Here is a 14475-nt window from a genome sequence, read left to right on the forward strand (position 1 = left end):
CATGATGATATTGTATGTTGTCATTGATGTCAATATGCTGAAGTAGGAACCAGTATATTGAAGAAAGCAAACTGGCAAGAGAACCAATATGATGGTATGAAGTGAACCGATATATGTGAAAACGTGAATCGGTATGTTGGAATGTGAACCGGTATATGGAAAGTTTGTATCGGGGTTTCATTTGATATGACTACCGGTTGGTAGTCTTGGCTTCAGGGTTTCCGGTTGATGCATTTCAAGTCTATGTGATTTGGCCGACGACATCTTGTGATGGGTTAGCATTGAAATGAAGATCAGATCATGATGCCATGTCAGCCTTGTGCGCATGAAGAATTTCCTTGAGGATCTTGCATGAAGAAGATTGATTCTATCCACCTCGGGAATGTGCAAAGTCTCAGCAAACGATGGAGAACGCGTGATGGGTTATCAGCTTCCAGAAGTGACAAAGAACGAATGATGCAGAATGTCTTGAGATTTGTTCAAGATTGTTTTACTCTATGCAATATGATTGAATGGATAAGATTGGACTGACTGTACTGTTAACCTAGATTCTTAGGGTTTTAGGTTTTGGCTACCGACCTAATTGTTGTCTATAAGGTCGATGATGATTCTCATTTGAGATTGTTGGCAAATGTTGTGTGTGTATCCAAGTGAAGAGATACTTGATTCTTGCCAGACCAGTGCAGTGAGTAGAGATCTGCAGAGTGTGATTGCAGATGTAAATGAACTAAAGTGGATTTGCCTTGGCATTAAGTGCTATTATCAAATCAGTGTATTACCTGTTGACTTCTAACCATTTTAGCAGTTGGAAAATCCCTTTACCGGGTAGCTTTAACAGGCTTTTTTGTAAATCCTTTAACAGGGTGACTCAAAATCATTGAGTTCTTTAAATCCTCTGACAAGGTAACCTTTAATAGGGTTTTAACCTTTAACCGAGTATTTAGCCATCCCTTAATCAGGTGATCTCTAGTAGGATTAGTTCCTAGCAGAACCTGTTGTAAAGTCCTTAACCGGACTAGGCTCCTAACAAAGAGGACTTCAGAAGAGTTCAAGAACAACTCGTGGGTATTCATCCCCACCGTGGTTTTTCCCAGTTGGATTTCCACGTGAAAAATCAGTGTGTCATGTGTGACGCTTTTTCATGTGATGTTTAGTGTTTTATGTTAAGCGGTAGAGCATGATGATCCAATGGTCATTATATTTCTGATGATGTATTACTTGTTTAAGCATATGGGCGAAGTGGAAATGAGATATTAGGTTTTGTGAAGATCTAAGTGTTACTGGTTTATGTCTTTCATAGTCATACTATGTTTTACCAGTAGTACCCTAATTTAGATCGATGATGTTGTTTACCAGTTAGTGCAGTCTTTGCAATTTAAGTTGTTTAAGGAAGTTTTTGTCTATACTGATTCACCCCCGCCCCCTCTCAGTATCTGTTGAGTATTTATTGTTCATCACAAATCACCTTCCATCTCCACTTCATCTTCCCTTTGCCAACTCATCCATCATGTGGCTAAGGAAATTAATATTTCTTAAATATTAATTCATCATTTATCTTCAACCTTCAAATTTAATGAAATATTGTGCATGTACACATATTTCATAACCTCCTTCTATATTCTCTCCAACATCATAACATCTTAGGAAGGACTTGGGTCCACTTGTCCTCTCATGCTTAAATTTTCTCCAACCATCCCTAGATTCCCTTAGTCAACAACCCAGTCAAGGTGAGATGAGTGACACTTGTCTTCTCCTTCCCCCTTTCTCTCATCCTTCACCTTTTCTCACAGCCATCCAAATCTACAGATTTGATCATGACCGTTGATCTGAGCCTCATCATCTTATCCTCTCAAGGTGTATAAAATCAAGAGTTTGAGTTGAGAGAGAGTTAGACTTCAAGTGAATTTGCAAGCAATCATTTATAAAACTTATGCATATGTGAGTTTTAATCTTGAAGCAAATAGCATAATCAAATAACATAATCATTTAGCATAGTCATTTAGCATTGCATATCATAGTATCAGTTAACTATTAGTTATCAGTCCATTATTCATATGCCATCTTGGAAGCCATCAGTGCTTGTCTGAGAGCACACCATCTGCAACCAGGAACAATGGAGTTACGACACAATGAGACTTAAATCATGAAGGTAAAAATAATGTTTTATTTTAATATGTATTTCATGTAGTTTCATTGGTTGAATTTGGATTCCTGTGGCATTTCCTTTGTATTTTGTGAAACTAATATGTTGCAGGTAGTATTCTGAGGATGAAATTCAAGTCGACACACTTGACACAAAGCATTGTATGTTAGATTACAAAATAATCTTAAAAAATATGCAACTCAAATGGTTCCTTCTCAGAGTAAAAAAGATAGCTCTTAGTTCCTTTGAACATCATTTTCATATAGAGGGGTAAAAGAGCTTTCCCCTATAGAGATTTTGTTTGGAAGCATACTCTGCTTCCTACATGTTCTTGTTTATCTTTGTGATGGTTGTCTTGTCCAATTCAAAGCATTAAGCTATGGCATACATAGATACATCTAGCATGATGTGGACAGTAGTTGTCCTCATGATCATTTTTTTAGGGTGGTAATGCTTTTCTAGTTCCTTGATTAATAGTGATTCAACAAAAACATTGGGAACAACTAGCTTTCCCAAGTTCAAATTCCATGGGTTTGACAAAGGGGTAGCCTTGCCGCTGTTTCCATAAAAAAAATGGAAGATATCCCACCCCCTTTTGGTAGTGTGGGAATCCCTGCACTAAGAAATTTTATCTCCAAAATTTGTCTTAAAGTTCTCAGTCATAGTAGACCCCTTGAACATCTCCAGAAGATCTTGATTGAGGCTCTGGGGTTCCTATTGGTAAATTTTGTGTCAACCTTAACAAAGCTCAGATCCAAGATTTTAGTGTGACTAACATTTTGTGTTAGTCAATACTTATAATATGTCATGTTATTAGTCTCAATAGAGTTAGTTGCTTCTTCATAGTTTTCCAAAGTCATATAACATGAGGGTTATATGATGTGTCAATAACATGAGTGTTATTGACCCCATGCCTAATATGTTATATCAGCATCCCATGTCAATAGCATGTTGTGTTATTGACTAGGTCTTGTTATTGACCACCTCAATCTGCAACGTGTTATTTGGCACCGAGGCAGGCCCCAATCGACATCTTCAGACAACATGGAGTCAAAGGTTCAACGGGGACCCAACTCTATTTTTGAGTTGATCGGGTCAGCCGGTCAACTCACTTAAGTCTACCGACTAGAGGGTTTGATGGTCGATGGCAGACCGGTTTCCCCTTTTCCTCTCACTAAGTGATGGTGGTCTTCTCTCAGTGGAAGTAGGGCATTAACCCTTATCCCATAGGGAAAGAAAGGCAACAACGACGGTCTGTGGGATAAGGAATTAAACAATGTGAGGAATGTGTTTCGTCGTTATCCCGCCAGGTAAAATGAAGAAGTGTGAAGGGCCGCAAGATAAGAAAAGTCAAGGTGGGTGGACTTTTTCCTTATCGCATAGGGTGCAAAGAACAATAAGGGAAGCTCGCGGGGTAAGACTTGAGTAAGAGGAGGGTCAACCTCTCTTATCCCATGAGGTAAAACAAAGACATAGAAGGACTCACAGGATAAGCAAACAAACAGAAGCATGCATGGCTTGTCCCGTGAGGTTACAAAGGTAACAACAGTAGCTTGCAAGATAAGAAAACAAACAGAAGCATGCATGGCTTGTCCCGCGAGGTTACAAAGGTAACAATGACAGTGTGTGGGATAGGTGAAACAAACAAGAAAAAAGAAAAGCCTTATCCTATGAGGTAAGCAAAGACATCAAAGGGACCCGCAGGATAAGAAGACAAAGAAAATGTGAAGGGGATGGTTGTTCCCCCTTATCCCGCGTGGTATACATGATCATTTGGCGGTCAAACACAATGAAGAAAGCGTGGACCCGGGGTGCCACACCAACCATCCACGACCATTAGATCTTCATAAAATCTTGATTTGATGACCATGTTTTAATCTTTTGTTGGGATTTTGAGCACGCTTACATGGCAAGATCTCTTGATCAATGGTTGAAATTCAATTTTCTTGGTGGTCGTTGGAGTTTGAATGCTCTTTGTTAGGGGTGGTTATCAACCCGATGGCTGAGGTCCTCATTTTTCTTAGTTGATGCTCAATTCTGGACCCGATCTCACTCCAACCACCAGATCTCAATGCCATAACTCCAGAGATGACTTCTCCAGTTCAATTTCAGACGCCACCATTCCCTCTTCAATATAGAACAAAGACTTTTTGTCCCTACAAGCATTCTCAGTCATGCTTGTTGACATGGATTACTTCACCATGGGTTGTTTTTGCGCTCCTAGAGACAGAGGACCACCTTGCAAAGCTGACACAACATGCCGCTAGATCTATCAATCTAATCTCTCCTCCTCCTCTCTGATTTTTGTAAGCTAACCCGAGTGGGTTTAGGGTTTTCTCAAATGTAATCATCTGAGTTATGCTTAAACTATAAAAGAAATTTTGTAGCATTTTTTCTGGATATTCTCTTCTTTTCTTCTATGGAAGGCTTATGTCTCTCTCCACTTGTAAAAACTGCTTTGCCTCAACATTAATGAAACTTACTTATTTTTCCTGATTTCATTCTTATGATGTGTGAATTTCTCTTACCTCATTGTCTGAATTCATTCTTGTTTTGTTTTCCTTTGCTATAGATGTTGTGTTGGTCTCCTTTATGAATGTTGACTGTGAATTAAGCTTAGTTCCTCTCTTCATTTCATAAATTTCAACCTCCATTTGCACTTAGGTTTATGACTCATTTAGGAATAAAGGAATCATGGGGTGGATGGAGTATAACCGGAGAAACTGGATCTAATCTAGGTATTTGGAGTTATGAAGGTGTGGCCGGGGCACATATTGTGTTTTTTGGCTTGTGCTTTTTAGCAGCTATCTAGCATTAGGTATATTGGGATCTAGATGTATTCTGTGATTCCCATATAGGAAAACCTTCTTTAGATTTGCCTAAGATTTTTGGAATTAATTTATTCCTCTCAGGAGTAGCTTGTTTCGGATTTAGAGCATTTCATGTAACCGATTTGTATGGCTCTGGAATATGGGTGTCTGATCCTTATGGATTAACTGGAAAAATACAACCTGTAAATCCGATTAGGGTAGAAATTTGTGCATGTCTTGGGTGGTTTTATTTGTGTTTTGTATAGTCATAGGCAAGGGAGATCATCATTTCAGTCTAGGTGTACACCCTTTTTTCCCTTCTTTCATGCAACCCTTCTCTCTCTCCCTTTTCCTTGTCAGATCATAGATTAGATTTTCATGTGTTGGGTTGGTCCAATACTTTGCATCAAATTGAATAGGAAATCAACCTTCTCCAAAGATTCAATCTCACATTTCATAAGGTCCCACACTTAAGAGGTTGATTCCATGTTTCACAAGGTTGATGACCAAGGTTTCTTGGGTGATCAAGGGTGCAAAATTTTGCGACAACAGTTCCTTTTCTTTTTTTGCTCCTCAACTTCCAATTTTTCTGCTAATTCCTTGGAAAGCTCTTCTAGGGTTTTGGCAAGGACAGATGAAGATGGAGCCTCTTCTATTTGACCTCCTAATGGAACTTCAATAGCAGATGAAGAAGGATCTATTTCAGCAGTAGGTGTTGATGATGTTGTTGTTGTGGGTGCGGCCTTTTTTGCAAGAGCTCTTCTCCTTTTAGGCTTAGGGGCCTCTTTTTGAGGGTTAGACCCTCCTTCTTGAAGGTTCTCTGCAACTGGGGCAACTTGTGGAGAGGATTGGGCCGATGGCTCCTTGGGGGCAACCTTTCTTCTTTAAGGGGTGGGCTTTCTGGCCGTAGGAGCAGGGCTAGGTTCTTCAGAAGGCTCACTATCAGAGGATTCAATAACAATTTTCCTGGCAACCCTCTTCCTCTTAGGCTTCCTAGATTCTTGTTTGAGAGGTGCACTTGATTCTCTAGCCTGGGGATTTTGAGAAACAACTAGAGGGTTCTAGTCTTCTGCAGGCTTATTAGTAATGGTGAGGATAGGTGGAATGGTTTCTAAAGGGATGACATGGGTAATTTCTTGTTGGGCGGAGCTCGTTTCAGCTTGGGAAGACTCTTGGGATGCAACAGGGGCAATTTTCTCAATTTGGGATGTCATTGCTATGTATAAAACAAAAAAACCTACACAAATAAGATTTTCCTTCTAAACCTAGGGCACAACCTACTGAATTTTCAGACAAACACTCCTAAATTTCTCTACGAAAGAACAAAGAAGGATATTGAAGCTTGAATTACTCTTTTAAACGCAAATGGGTTTTGCTGAAAGCTCTAGAATTTCTCTTGATCGCTTTCATTGCTATGGTTCACCTCTTCTCTCTTTGCTTCACTTTTTGATCGCAAGGTAAAGAGAAAATGCTCTTTGAATTCTTTTATTTCTCACAAATGAATCACCATTACTTCATTTGTGCGAGCTTTGGCAGGTTGGTGGCCTTTGAGATTCAAATGTGACCATTGATCTTTAGGTGGATGACTTTGATTTCGCGTTGACACCCTTGACTACTGACATGGATCCCTCTTTTAATTGCTCTATCACCTTTGATTATTCAAGCTTTAAATTTCATCATTTTTGTGAAAATTTGACCCATGTGAGATAGCGGGATCATTATATTTCTTTGTCATTTGGTATCCCGCATGGTCCTCAATGCATCCTTTACCTAATCATGGGACAATGGGATAGCGGGGCTTCATCGTATCTCTTTGTCTCACCACCCCGCAATGCTTCCTTCTTACCTCCTAGACACTTGTGGTATGGCAGGGAAAATAGAATACTTCGCCCCACAATCCTACACACCATTGCTCGTCTATCTTTTATCCCTGCTAGAAACTATCTCTAAGACATTCAACCCTTTCCCTCTATCCCAAAATGCATGCATCTCCTGCCCTTTTCTCTATTGCTTTCACACTTGTACCCCTACAGGATGGTAGGGCTATATAAATCAGTGTTCACTTTGTCACCCTGCATTACCCTTTCCAAGCGTTTAATTCACTCGCGGGATAGTGAGGATAACCAAAACTCTTATCCCGCTATCCTACACAAAATGCAATCAACATACTACCCACTTCTTCTGTCGCTTCCAAGCCCTCTACCCTTCCAGGATGGTGGGGTTATTACTTTATTCCTTCTGAACCCCTCCCTATCATCCCATAGTGCACTTTCCCTATTCATTTCACCCTTGGGGGGAAAGCATTGTCTTTTCTCTTATTGTTCTTGCTATCTCGCAATGCACTTTCCCTTGTTAATATCAATTCGTGGGGTAGCGGGGCTTTACTTTCCTCAGTTCCCACTATCCTGCACTACATAGATGGTTTCATTGGACACTCTACGGGGCTAAAAGATATCCTTTTCTACACAAGTTCTCGCTATCTCGTAGTTTCTAAAAACTGACAACAAATGACTCGCGAGGTAACGACCCAAGGATTCTAAACACACATCCCGCTATCCTGCACCAGTCGAGGACACAGGGGCAAACCATAAGTGAACAAATTTAGCACATGGAGCTTACGATGGGTAAAGTGGTCATGAGATGGGGCTTCCCTAGGGGATTTTATGATTTAGACTTAATCATCAGGGAAATACATACAATCTTTTAGGCGATAAATACCTTAGGTTATCGACCCGATATAAAATCGTAATGCGTAGGGCCAATAAAGCAACAATGAAGAACTCTCCCGACCATGACTTAAGGCAAGGACACCGAAAAACACAGGTCAACTGCAAAACATAACATGGCCCGGGAGAACAAAGGGAAAAACTAGTAGCAGGAAAAACCCCTTTTAAAACCCTAAACCCTAGGATTTAAAACACATGAGGGGCACATTTAAAAGCCAAATACCACTTCCAATAGTGGCTCCAATTGGGGATGCTTGATCCTTTAGGTCAAGTCAAGGATTCAAATCTCTGGGAGAGCAAACCACTTCAAAAAACACAGGAATATTCACACCAAACCCTAATCTACATATGTACAAAACCTAAAACCTATTGCGCATGGAAGAAGATCAAACAAAGAAGTGTTTCAGGAACTATCCATGCACTGAAAGTTCCTGCACTTCACCATTCATACTTGCAAGAAAATAGGAGTCCTCACCATGTTTCTCTACAACAAATGGGCCAAGCCATAAAGCCTCAAACTTGCCATGTTTGACTTTGTCTTGGCCCCTTGCATTCCACACCAGGACCAAATCATTAAAACTCAAATTTTCTTTCTAAAGCTCTTTTATCAAACAAATACTTGCTTCGTTGTTGCAACTTCATGTTCCTTTTGTGTGCATCATTTCTGATTTCATCAAGCTCTACAAATTGCTCCATTCTCTCCTCCATTGGCTCAAGTATATCCCATTCATTTTCTTGAATGAATTTGTACACAGGCAAGAGATTATTCATGGGTAGTGTGTCCCATACATTAACTCAAATGGAGACTTGCCAGTAGATTTCTTGACAGTGATTCTATCAGTCCATAGTGCAGTCTTCAACTTTGAATCCTAGGCTTTTTTATTCTTCTCCAGAGTCCTTTTGATGATCTTTAATAAAGTCTTGTTGCTGGACTCAACTTGTCCATTTCCCTTTGGGTGGTTTGAGGATGGATAGGAAAGACTGATGCCATATGTATTGTAGAAGTTAGTAAACTCCTCAGATATGAAACACATTGCATTATCCATTATCAATCTATTTGGGACCCCAAACTTGGTGATAATGTTACTTGTCAGAAAATCAATCACAACTTTACTAGTTGTCTGCCTAATGGGGATAGCTTCCACCCATTTTGTGAAATAATTAGTAGCTACAAGAATCCATTTGTGTCCTCCACTAGACCTTTCGACCATTTCTTCAATTCAATCTATACCCCACTGATGAAAAGGAGCTTCAATATGCATAGGTCTAAGAGGCAAATCTCCTAAATACTTAAACTTACTAGAGAATTTCTGGCAGGGTTCACATTTTTGAAAAAATTTATGGGCATCCTTGAACAATGTAGGCCAAAAGTACCCAACCCTTAACACCTTATGAGCGATAGTCTTTGTAGTATAATGGCCCCCAAAAATCCCTAAATGTATATCTTTAAGCATCACTTGAGCTTGATGCTCATCTAGGCACAACAACATATAACCATCTATGTCTTTGTAATACAAATCCCGGACAATAAAAAACATACCTTTGGGCCTACAATTTCAAGGTCCTCTTTTGAGTATTAGTAAGCTCATTAGGGAACTTCATATATTTCAAAAATTACAAGATGTTGGTGTACCATGAATTATGTTGTAAACTGCATATGTTGTCCTTTGATGTAGACAAAGTATTAATCTGGACAACATCCAAATTTTCCTTTGTCATGATCTTTTCTAAGCCCATTCCTCAGACTAACTTAGTGATCTGGATGTCAATATTAAATTATTGGATCTTGTTGATACATTTGCATCTTCTACCTGTTGTTTCTGCTTGGACAAGAATGTCCTTAACAACTACATTAGGTACATATGCTTTGACCTGAGCACCTAATAAGTACGGTCTGAAGTTTTTAATAGCCTTGAATAAAGCATAAGATTTCTTTTCCATGAGGTCATACTTGAGCTCAACTACTTGGAGGGGTTTACTGTAGAAGGAAATAGGTTGTTCATATCCTTCATCGTTCTTTTGTAACATGACAACATCTACAATGTGGAATGAGGCAAAGGAGAAAACCTAAAAGGGTTTATTGAAATTAGGTGCCTTTAGAATAAGGGCATGTTTGATGGCCCTTTTGATAGCTACAAAATATTTTAGGGGTGAATTTGTCCAATCTATTACAACTCCTTTCTTTAGCATCTTAGAAATAGGCTTTACTATCTCAACAAATTTGGATATGAACCTACGAACAAAGTATCATCGGGAATGAGAGGTAAATAGATGAAGGATCTAATGTTATCTAAAACCCTAAGCCTGTAAGTTATAGACTTGTTATGTTGAGTTAGGGTTTAGGGTGTGGTGTCACAAACTAAGTACCTATTCTAGTTAGCCCTAGATGGTCAATCTAGTTGTTAGGATTTTATAGCATCCTTGTCTTGGACTTTGGAATCTTTTAAAATAAAACCTTAAAATTGAAATTTCTCCAATAAATAATTATGAATTCTTATTTAATTCTTTATGTCGATAAAAAAAAATACATAAATGATTATGTATAACACTAGTACAAAAACAACAATAAATGACTAAAAAACTACTAAATATTGCATATAAATGACTAATCTTGGTCACATGACCATTAGTAATTTCTTGCCGATCATTTATAACATGACCAAATTTATGACAAAACCATTTTCTGTCATTTATTGGTTGTTTTGATTGATCAAATTGGTAGTATATTTAGTCATTAATTTAGTCATTGATTGTTGTTAACTAGTCATTTATTTAGTGATAAATGAGGTTTGATAGTAATGAATATTTTCAAGGACAACATCAATAAATGTGGTTAGTAGTAATATATATGTATTTATACATTTGTATATACATTTATTCATTTACATGCATTTCTTTTGTATTTTATTTTACCTATTATGACTAATAAAAAAAATCAATGAAAAGAAAAGACTATCTGCATTTGGTGTATATACACAGATATGTGTGTGTGTGTGTGTGTGTGTGTGTGTGTGTGTGTGTGTGTGTGTGTGTGTGTGTGTGTGTGTGTGTGTGTGTGTGTGTGTGTGTGTGTGTGTGTGTGTGTGTGTGTGTCTATAATATTAAACAAAATAAATATTATTAAAAATAATTTATTGACAGAAAAAAAAAGGGAGGCTATGGGGGTCACAGGCCCCTGTGGGGGGTGTTGTGGCCACCATGTAGGGGTCACAATTCCCGCAAGGGTTGCAACCACCACATGGGGTCATAGGGCCATGTGGAGGGTGTTGTGGCCACCATGCGGGGGTCGTAGTTCCCTCAAGGGTTGTAGCCACTGCACAGGGGTCACAGACCCACCATAGTGGGGGCTATGACTCCTGTGAAAAGGGGTCACAGATCCATTGAAAAAGGGAGGGGGTTGTGGGTAGCACTAGTACAAAAACAACAATATATGACTAAAAGAATTACTAAAAATTGCATATAAATGACTAATTGTTGACCAGTAGTTTATTTTTTATTTAGTCGTTAATTTAGTCATTGATTGTTGTTAACTGGTCATTTATTTAGTCATGGCAGTGAATTATTTAGTCATTTATTTAGTCATATATTTACTCATTAGTTTAGTCACTGATTGTTGTTAACTAGTCATTTATTTAGTCATATATCTAGTCATTACTTTAGTCATATATTTAATCATTAATTCTTGTTAAGCGGTCATTTATTTAGTCATTGTAATCATTAATTGTTGTCAATTGGTAGTTAGTCATTTTTATTCACTGATTTCCATCCATTAGTAGTATATTTAGTCATTTTTATTTATTAGTTTCCATTAATTGGTACTAAATATAGTCATGATATGAATAATTTATTAAATACCATAAATTTTATAATGCAAAAATAACATAATATTAAACTCGAACTAGAACATAAAAGCAAATAAAAATATTACATATATGAACAAGCTACAACATGCTAGAATCAAAAGATTGATTCAACATAATGATAAATAAAGGTAATCTACAATAATATATATGTTAGGTCCCGGAGACAATTGAGAGGGGGGGTGAATCAGTTGTCTAATAAATTCAAACCAAAAACCATTTAACCAACTTAATGCTTAATACCGGTAAACCAGTTAAGTATGTCGGTAGACAATGTTAACAGTAAATTACTATACCAGTAAAGATTAATGCATGAAACATAAACATAAATTCATCCACAACACATAACACCAATATTTGTACTTGGAAACCCTGTAAGGGGAAAAACAATGGTGGGAAACCTTACCCACAATCAGATGATACTACTGCAGATAGTAAGTGTACATAAATGGGGTCTGCACATGCAGAAACGCCAACAGCTTAGAGCTCACTTCTCAATCACAAATGAGAGTCACACTGACTACAGTTGGATGGTTAAATCCATTAAGAATGTACTGCACAAAATAGCATCTTCATATGTTGGATTCAGTACTAGTGTAATGCTGATATGCTTCTACAAAAACCTAGCTTCACGTTCAAATGATGTCTTCATGTATACCTCTACTTAATCTTGCATATACCTTCTCACAAACCTTTTTCGCATTCCACATTCAATCTTACAAATAAGATCTTACATTTATACCATAACTCAAGACCAATTTTAGTAGGTCGGCTCTACAAGATATTACAAAAAAACATTTTACAAACAATATAATATCTGATGCAATAACTGATTGAACATGTGGCTTAATGCATTTACAATAATAATAAATCATCTCCGTAGCATGCCATGCTGATCTGGAAAAGATAAACCTATCGGTGTAACCCTGGACCTATTTACCGGTAAAAGCAAATATGCAAATATGAATATACCAATGATTAATTCTTCAAAACAAAGTGTCCACACGATGTTTTCAACATTACCAAGTGTCTTCCATATCATTCCAAGTGTCGGTGAACATTATATCCTGTCGGTGAACCATATACCAGTAACTATGCAATAGTTACTTGCTTGCCAGTAAATGTTGCTGGATCTCCAAAGTGCTAGTGTTCTAGTAGGTGTTGACATCAATGACAAAACCATACCAAAATACCAACAATCTCCCCCTTTGGCATTGATGGCAACACAAGATGGAAAAACCATCAAAGTGCCAAAATAGAAATGCCAAATACCAAAAACAAACAATCTCTCCTAAACAACAATCTCTCCCCTTGGGAGTAACATGTGTTTATCCAAAGATTTATTTTCAATACCAATCTTTCTATCAATCTTTCCTCAAAGATAATGTGTTTTTCCATAGATATCTCTCCCCCTTTGACATCAAATGCCAAAGTTCATATACAAAATACCAATCAATTCAATATACCAACTACTCCCCCTGAGAAGTAGCTTCCTCATCAAAGACCGGAGTAAAAGATTTGTCTTTCAATTCTGTCGGTTGATGACAATCATCAACTATCTAAGTTTCTACCGGTGGTGGTATGACTCCAAGCTGATCTCTGAGATATTCAAAAGTCTCCTTAGGAAAAGGTTTTGTGAAAATATATGCAAGCTGTTCTTTAGTATTCACATAAACCAGTTTTATCTCCTTTTCTTCAACTTTTTCCCTTAGAAAATTCAGTTTGATAGAAACATGTTTAGTTTTAGAGTGTAATACCGGATTCTTAGATATATCAATTTTTGCAGTGTTATCACAATATATAGTAATAGGTTCCTTGCATTTTACCTTTGTGTCTTTCAACATTTGCTTAAGCCATAGTACCTGTGTACAGTTAGTTGCTGCTGCAACATATTCTAATTCTGCTGTGGTGTCCGAGGTGCTGATAATTGTCTTCTGATTTCATTCACTTCACAGAATGTATTAAAGTCCTTAGATGTGAATTCTCCTCCTTGATCTGATCTTAAACATTTGATTTTCTTACCGGTTTCATTTTCAACCATTGCTTTGAACAATTTGAAATTTCCAAGTGCTTCTAATTTTTCTTTGAGAAAAGTAACCCAACACATTCTAGAATAATCATCAATAATTAGCATGAAATATCTATCACCTTGTAAGCTTTATTTCTAGCTAGACCATATAAATCAGAGTGAATTAAATAAAGAGCATTATTGGATTTTTCTAGGATACTTTTGAAACTAGCTCTAATTTGTTTTCCAAATTGACATTCTTTACAAATTGTATTCTGAGGTTTCACAATTTTAGGTAGATCTCTAACTACCTTGGAAGTATTGATTTTTACCATGCAATCAAAGTTTACATGACATAGTCTCTTATGCCATAACCAACTTTCATCTACTTCCATTTTCATATGTTCATACCTGACTCGAAAGCTTTCAAGTTTTGCAATCTTGACTGTGGAATCTCCTTCATTCAGTGTTTCCAAATGATCCCAAATAGCTTTAGCAGTAGACCTATCTGATAATCCCATGATTTGTTGATCTGATAATGCACTCAGAAGTGCTTCTCTTTCTTTGCAATCATTCTCCTCATCTTTAGCTAAGGTAGTTGGAGTAGTCTGACCAGCTACAACATCAGTATAACCATTCTTTGTAACTTACTAGATGTCTTTACCAATGCAATTCAGATGTGTCTCCATCCTGATCTTCCAAATCCCATAGTTGGTTCCATCAAGTTTAGGACTGTCCTTCCTGAAATAATTAGTAGACATTGGATCTCCTCAAGTTGTTAAACTCCTGCAAAAGAGGACTGAGCTCTGATACCAATTGTTAGGTCCCGGAGACAACTGAGAGGGGGGGGGTGAATCAGTTGTCTAATAAATTCAAACCAAAAACCATTTAACCAACTTAATGCTTAATACCGGTAAACTAGTTAAGT

The sequence above is a fragment of the Cryptomeria japonica genome, chromosome 8, assembly GCF_030272615.1.
Source record: "Cryptomeria japonica chromosome 8, Sugi_1.0, whole genome shotgun sequence".
Classification (NCBI taxonomy): Eukaryota; Viridiplantae; Streptophyta; class Pinopsida; order Cupressales; family Cupressaceae; genus Cryptomeria; species Cryptomeria japonica.